The sequence below is a fragment of the Microtus ochrogaster genome, unplaced genomic scaffold (assembly GCF_000317375.1).
Source record: "Microtus ochrogaster isolate Prairie Vole_2 unplaced genomic scaffold, MicOch1.0 UNK66, whole genome shotgun sequence".
In the NCBI taxonomy this organism is placed as follows: domain Eukaryota; kingdom Metazoa; phylum Chordata; class Mammalia; order Rodentia; family Cricetidae; genus Microtus; species Microtus ochrogaster.
Genome location: NW_004949164.1, coordinates 1,767,536 through 1,775,319, shown reverse-complemented (window position 1 = coordinate 1,775,319; position 7,784 = coordinate 1,767,536). Strand labels below are relative to the sequence as shown.

The 7,784-nt window shown below is 39.0% G+C and overlaps 1 pseudogene; it reads left to right on the top strand.

Annotated features, from left to right (window-relative positions):
* The first annotated feature begins 111 nt into the window (after nt 1-111).
* LOC101989447 lies at nt 112-1,036 on the top strand (annotated as a pseudogene).
* Nucleotides 1,037-7,784: the final 6,748 nt, after the last annotated feature.

Genomic DNA, 7,784 nt, shown 5'->3' with positions numbered 1-7,784 from the left:
AGGAAACGCTCTGGCATCGTCACTTCATATCTAATTGATGCAGTCAATAAACATGTTCACGGGCTTACTAACCCTTTGTGTTCCAGGGACCCGGAGACTGCACCATTTACCATGACTCTGGCGAATGAGAGCATCTCAGGGGAGTTCATTCTCTTGGGGTTCTCAGATCGGCCATGGCTGGTGTTTCTGGTGTCCTATATCCTGACCATCTTTGGGAATATGACGATAATTCTGGTGTCCTGCCTGGATTCCAAACTCCACACCCCCATGTACTTTTTCCTCACGAACCTGTCCCTGCTGGACCTGTGCTACACCACGAGCACAGTGCCTCAGATGCTCGTCAACATCTGCAGCTCCCGGAAGGTGATCAGCTATGGAGGCTGTGTGGTCCAGCTTTTCATTTTCCTGGCCTTGGGTTGCACTGAATGCTTTCTCCTGGGCGTCATGTCCTTCGACAGGTTTGTAGCCATCTGTCGGCCTCTCCATTACTCAGTCATCATGCACCAAAGGCGCTGCCTGCAGTTGGCGGCTGCATGTTGGATCAGTGGCTTCAGCAACTCAGTATTGCAGTCCACGTGGACCCTTCAGATGCCACGGTGTGGTCACAAGAAAGTGGATCATTTTCTCTGTGAGATCCCTGCCCTACTCAAACTGTCATGTGTGGATACCACAACTATTGAGGCTGAACAATTCTTCATAAGTGTTGTCTTCCTTTTAATACCATTGATTCTCATCCTAATATCATATATTTTTTATTGTCCAAGCAGTGTTGAGGATCAGGTCAGCTGAAGGTCGGCGAAAGGCATTTGGGACATGTGGCTCCCACCTAGTTGTGGTGGTGCTGTTTTATGGTACTGCCATCTACATGTATCTGCAGCCACCGTCCCCTGCCTCCAAGGACAGAGGGAAAATGGTGTCCCTCTTTTATGGGATCATCACACCCATGCTGAACCCCCTGATCTACACACTTAGGAACAAAGAGGTAAAGGGAGCATTTAAGAGGTTGGTGGCCAGGGTCTTCTTGGTCACAAAATAAGGAATACAAATGATAGGCCTATTGATATAAGGTTTCAAAACCTGATAAATTATACTACTCTTTTGTCTTTTGAACAATTAATAAAATCTTGTTGACAGAAACCCATATTAGTGTTCTGCTGCCTAGATATATTTAATCCCAAGTCCTGGGAAGTGACCTTTTAAGATTCTCTAAATCTGCTAATCTTAAAAGCTTCACATTTTCAAACCTTATACCATTTTTCTTCTTAGTGAAGATTCTTAGCCATCTCTGGGGCTAAAATATATGTTTTTGGATCTTTTCCATAATAATAATATTTTAATACACATGAATATTCTCATCTACCTGCAAAAAATTAGAACTCTAGTATTTTCAGACAGTTGTAGATCTAGCATAATTCTGTAAAACTGTCTCTGGCTTCTTCTCCCTAATCAGAAGTACATAGTTTCAGACAGAGCAAAATTCCACACTGCTTAAGAAACAGCACTATATTAAAAATACAATAATAATTTTATTTTCATCAGATCTCCAATTCTTTTACTTTTATAGCTTCTACTTCTCTTAACGTCTTATTTTTTTCCATCTGCAAAAAAAGCTAATCAGAAGAAATACACTTTATAAAGTAAACTTATTTCAGTCAATGCACAAGTACTTATAGTTTTATATTAATGTGATAACAAGTGATGTTGATGAGTGATGCATAAATCAGACTGAACCTATCCCAAATGTGTGCTATGAAAACATTCAAGTTCCTTTCTCAGCTTTTTGTAGTCTACAGCATGAAATCATTGTCTTCAGTCTCCCTAGTGTGCAACTCCACCCTAAAACATCTTACTCTTGTCTAACTGTAGCTTGACTTCCGTTGGTCACTACCGTGTTTGGTAACCAATGTTTTACTCTTTATTTCTTAAGGCCAGTGTTGCAAGAAGGTTTTTATTCCTTTCACATTCACGTAACACTCCATTATGTATACTGAAATAGATTATGCTGCTTTTTCTTTCTTCTCTCTCTCTCTCTCTCTCTCTCTCTCTCTCTCTCTCTCTCTCTCTCTCCCCCTCTTATTAAAGACAGGGTTTGTCTGTGTAGCCCTGGCTAGTCTTGAATGTGCTGGGTAGACTAGGCTGGTTTTGTACTCACAGAGATCCTCCTACCTCTGTCTCCTGAGTGTTGCTGCATTTTCTTTAACAGCCATCACTGATGGACATCCTGCTGCTTTTATCTTCTGTATTGTAAGTAGTGTTACAGTGGGCAAGTGAATACAAATGGCTATTCTCTCTGTTGAATGTCCAGTAGCGAAATTTCCGGGTCATATTTAGCTCCCTTTTCATTCTTCATTGACCTTCAAACTGTTTTCTATAATGTCTTGCTTACTTAAACTTTGTTCTGTAACAGTTTTTATTTTTTCCTACACCTTCACTGATGTCGGATTTCCTTCTGTATGCTGTGATTACCATTAATGAATAAAGAAAACTGGCTTGGCCTTATAGGGGAGGCCAGAGCTAGGTGGGGAAAACTAAACTGAATGCTGGGAGAAAGACGGCAGAGTTTAGAGAAGCTATGAAGCCGCTGCCAGAGATAGACATGCCAAAACTTTGCTGAAAAGCCACTGCCACATGGCAATATACAGATTAATGGAGATAGGTTAAATTAATATTTAAGAGTTAGCCAATAAGAAGCTAGGGCTAATGGGAAATAATATAGTTTCTGTGTGATTATTTCAGGACTGGGCAGCCGGGAACTAACTAGCGGCCTTCCTACAACACCTCAGCAGTCTTAACTCTTTTGATAATACCCAGTCTTTTCTCACTATGGCTTTGATTTGCATTTCCCTGATGATCAATGACTTTAAATGAAATATATTTGCTATTTTATGTCTTCTTTTGTGAAATGTATGTTTAGCTCTATTATCTATTTTTATTAATTTTTAAAATTTGTTCTATATATTTTTACATATTTAGAAATGCTCAATGATGTTATAGTTGTTATAAATTTAGAACCTATGTTTTAAAGATTTTATTTATTTATTTATTATTTTTATGAGACAGGGTTTCACTGTAGCTTTGGAGCCTGTCCTAGAACTAGCTCTTGTAGACCAGGGTGGCTGTGAACTCATAGAGATCCACCTGCCTCTGCCTACTGAGTTCTGGGATTAAAGGTGTGCACCACCACCACTCAGCCTGATTTTATCTCTTTTTAGAAACTAAAATATATTTACATCCTTTCTCACCTTCCTTTCTATCCTTTCAACTTGTCCCATGTCCCTCACCCCATCCTCTCTTAAATTGATAAGCCTATTTTTCCTTCATTGAGATGTATAGATAGATATAACTGACCACTTACTTAATAATGGATAACCAATTAGAGAACTGACCCTTGGGGAAAACTAATTCTTCCCCTTCAGCATTGCTCATTTGCCTGTTGTTCTTTGTTTAGAGGGAGGGCCTCTGAGCCTTCATCATTCCACTTTAGTATGTCTATTGGTATTGTTCTCGTTCAGGCAGACATATTGTTGGGCTAGCATGGGTGAAGCAGCCCTGTCTTTTCTAGGTGTCACAGTTTTACATCAGATACCCTGGTAGTCTGGCTTATAGACTTTCTACCATCTCTTCATCAATGTTCCTGAGCCTTAAGCCCAGGAATTGTATTATAAATACACCCATTGGGCTGTATACCCCAGGACCAACTGTTCTCTGCATTTTGAACAATTATGGCTTTCTGTCTGTTACAAAGTGAAGCTTTTGATGAGGGGTGAGAGCTACATTTCTCTATATATAAGGATAAGCATGCAGAATGTTTTTATGAATTATGCTGGGTTTGTGAAGTAGCAGTAGTAGATTATCTTTTAAGATCCATGACCTCCTGATCATGGGGTATTGGCTACATTTGCAGTACCAGGCATGATTTCCATCCTGTGGAGCAAGAATTAAGTCCAATCAGAGAGGTGTTGGTTACCACCAAGGTATAACTGCCTCTATCATACCCTCAGTGAGATATTGCCAAGCTAGTAATCATTATATTTTATAGGCTTCACAGTTGGGTGGAACTGTGGGTTACTTCCTTCCTTGGGACCTTGTATAACACCCTTCATCACTATGAAAGCTCATCCTCAGGGAGGAGGCTTCCAGGCGAGAACCAGCTCAGATCCTCTGAATTCTGAGTCTGAAGTGCACGTTATCTTCAGCAAAAGGGACTCACCTTCTGTCTGAGAAGCAATCAAGGGCAACAGCATTATTCTGTATTGTACTTCTTGACTTCCTTAACCAACAACTTGCAAAGAGGTTATCATGCATGTATTGGGTATTTTGTTAGCTTTAGCACTTGGAGGGAACATTGTCAGCCCTAATGGCATAAGTTCACTTAATCTATATATGTATTTGTATATACATACATTTGTATGTATTGTATGCAATTTTAGGTAAATAAAAATATAACTTTATGACTTTTTTATACATTCTTAGTATAATTTTCCCCTCTTGCCTCCCTCTCTTGTAAAGACAGTTAAATCCCTAGACCCTGGGTTTTCAATTTCCCCTTCATAGCACTTGTGCCCTGCTGTCCCCTCTCCAGCATTCATTCTCTTCCCTGCCCCCTACTGTGATACCTTTTTACTTCCCTTGTCTCTACAGTTATTCAAGGCTATACTCATATCTTTCTCATCTGGAAACCACAGACGACAGAGAATATGTGCTTGTCTTTCTGGGTCTGGACCACCTCACTCAATATTAATAATTAATAATAATTATTATATATATAATTTCTAGTTCCATCTGGGAGTAAACTAAGCAAGTGGATGAAAGACCTCACAATGAAAACTTCAACTCTCTGAAGAAAGAGATTGAGGAAGACACTAGAAAATGGAAAGATATCCCATATCATGGAAAGCAGAGATAATATTGTGAAATGGCCATTCTATTAAAAGCTTCTTATAGCTTCAATGCAGTCCTAATCTAAATCCCCATCTCATTCTTACAGAAATAGGAAAAAGGCTGTCCTAAAATTCACCTGGATCCTGAATAGCCTAAGTAAAGCTGAGCTAAAGGACAATGGTGGGGAGGGGGTTACTATTCTAGATTTCTAGATATATCACAGAGCCATAGCACTAAAAACAGTATGGTACTAGCACAAACGTGGACCTATAGACTAATGGGACAAACAGAAATCTCAGACAGCAGTTCCCCATAGCTACAGTCATCTACTATTTGACCAAGATGCCAAACATGTTTTATACACTGGGGAAAATATAGCATTTTCAACAAATGATATTAGGAAAACTGTATGTCCATATATAGAAGAATGAAATTAGATCCATATCTGGCACCCTGCACAAAAATCAATTCCAAGTGGATCAAAAAACCCCACGGTGAAACCTAAAATGCTGAAGATGTTGGAAGAAAACATAGGCAGTACTCTTCAAGATATAAGTGTAGGAAAAGACTTTCTGAATTAGCCTAGAAATTAAGATCACAACTGACAAATGGAACCTCATGAGACAAAGAGTCTTCTGTACAGTCAAGGAAATAATCAATTGAGTGACCATTATGCCCACAAAGTGGGAGAAAAATCTTTGCTGGTTGTACTTCCGACAGAAGAAGAAGATCCAGAATATATAAAGAACCCAAAATACAGTAAAAAAAAATGCAACTAACCCATTCAAAACATAAACTTTGAACTTTAGCAGAGAATTCTCAAAGGAAGAATTAAAACTGCTAAGAAATAACATAAAAATGTTTAGCACCCTTAGCAATTAGAAAAATGCAAATTAAAACGTATTTAGATGCCACCTTCCTCTAGTCTTAATTGATAAGACCAAGAAAACAACTCACAACAAATGCTGGTGAGGATATGGGGGAAGGTGAGTCCTCCTCGTTCATTGGTGGTGGGACAGCAAACAGTGCAGACATAATAAAAATCAGTATGGAGAATTCTAAAATAGCTAAAGTAAAAATAAATTTCCCGTTTGACCCAGCTATACCACTCCTTGGCTTATACTCAAAGGACTTGACATCAAATACCACAGATATTTGCTCAGCCATGTTCGTTGTTGCCATATACACACTAGCTTGGAAATGGAGACAACTGAATAACCTTCAACTGATGAACAGATAAAAAAAATATAGCACATATACATCGTGTAATATTATTTGGCTATAAAAAATAAAATCCCAGCTTTTAAAATATAGCTGTGCACATATTTTACATCAACAAATACATATACACATATATGTATTATGTATGTATATACTTTTTTGGGTTTTTGAGGCAGGGTTTCTCTGTAGCTTGTAGACCAGGCTGGCCTCAAACTCACAGAGATCTGCATGTCTCTGTCTCCCAAGTGCTGGGATTAAAGGCATGCGCCATTACCACCCAACTGTGTATACTTTCTTAAAGCAATGTAAGGAATTAGGGCTGACCTTACATTTCTTTGTTAGTGATAATTGTAACTTTTCATCTGGGCATGTGCAGACGCACTTGTGGGCGTGCATGTGAGCTTCTATATGTTCATTTACAGGCAAAGAATTTGACATTGAGTTTCCTTCTCTGTTGTGGCTCCTCATTTTCTCAAAGCAGGGTCTCTTGATAGAGCTGGAGTTCACCAGCTTTGTAGACAGGCCAGCTAGCAAGCCTTGGAGATCCTCCTTTCTCTGCCCCATCCTCTCCAACACCAGGGTTGCATGGGCATAGAGCCACCCCCGAGTTTTTTACTTGGGTAGCAAGGACTCAGACCCATAAAATAAAGAGAAAATTGTTAGAAGCTGGAGCAAGAGATGACTCAGAGCATACAGGGACCCCAATACCCATGTAAACCCAGATGCAGTAGTGTGTGTCTGTATCCCAGTGTTCTTATTGTGCAAGATGCTATGGGGATCTCTGGAAGCATATGGATTTTGAGTGAGTTATAGGCTAAGTGTGAACAAAAGAATGGTGAAATGGGAAAAAATAAAAGCAAAGATTGTTTTGAATTGTTTTCTGGCTAACCATTTTGTGCTTCCATTGTTTCTGCCCCTGTGGAACTCATTTTCTTCATTTCTCAGAGGGACTCATTATCTCAAAAGATTCTTGAGAGCATCAAATGCTGTAGGTTTTTCTTCCCAGTTTCCATAAGAAAATAATAAAGTAAGACAATAGCACAAGCCACTGGCTGAATCTAAATGTGGGGTGGCTCACGTGTGCCAGCAGTTTAGTTGAAAAGCAGAATTCCTGGGAATCACTTTAATTGTTCACCTTTGTGCTCAGTTCTGGCTGACAACAAAGACTGTATATACTATGCCTAAATACATATGGTAATATCATTGTGTCTAGTCAAAAACAGTCCATCCTTATCAGTATAGTGGGGCTAAAGTCAAATTCCACTACTTTAATAATGTTTATGTTTAAGATAAAGTATCTAGCATGGTAATTATCATGTGTCTATTTCTATTTCACAAAAGTACCCAGAAATGATCAGTGACGTCAGTATGTTCCTAGTAATGATGATTACAATTTAGATATATCTTATGTACACTGCACACTTACACATGACACACTCTTGTGTATCCACTAATATGTCAGGAAGAAATGTGAAATTTATCTCCCATATAAGTCACTGACAGCTAAGTACAGAATACATGCTTGCGATTTGCACTCGTTCCTATGTTATTTATTTCTGACCGTAACATACAATAAAGTGAGCGGACACAGCCATGTATTGCTTTTAACCTACATGGATTAACTTGCTTTCTAAGCTGAAGTTATCAGTCAGGTCATAACCAGTTTATGTCAAATTACAAAT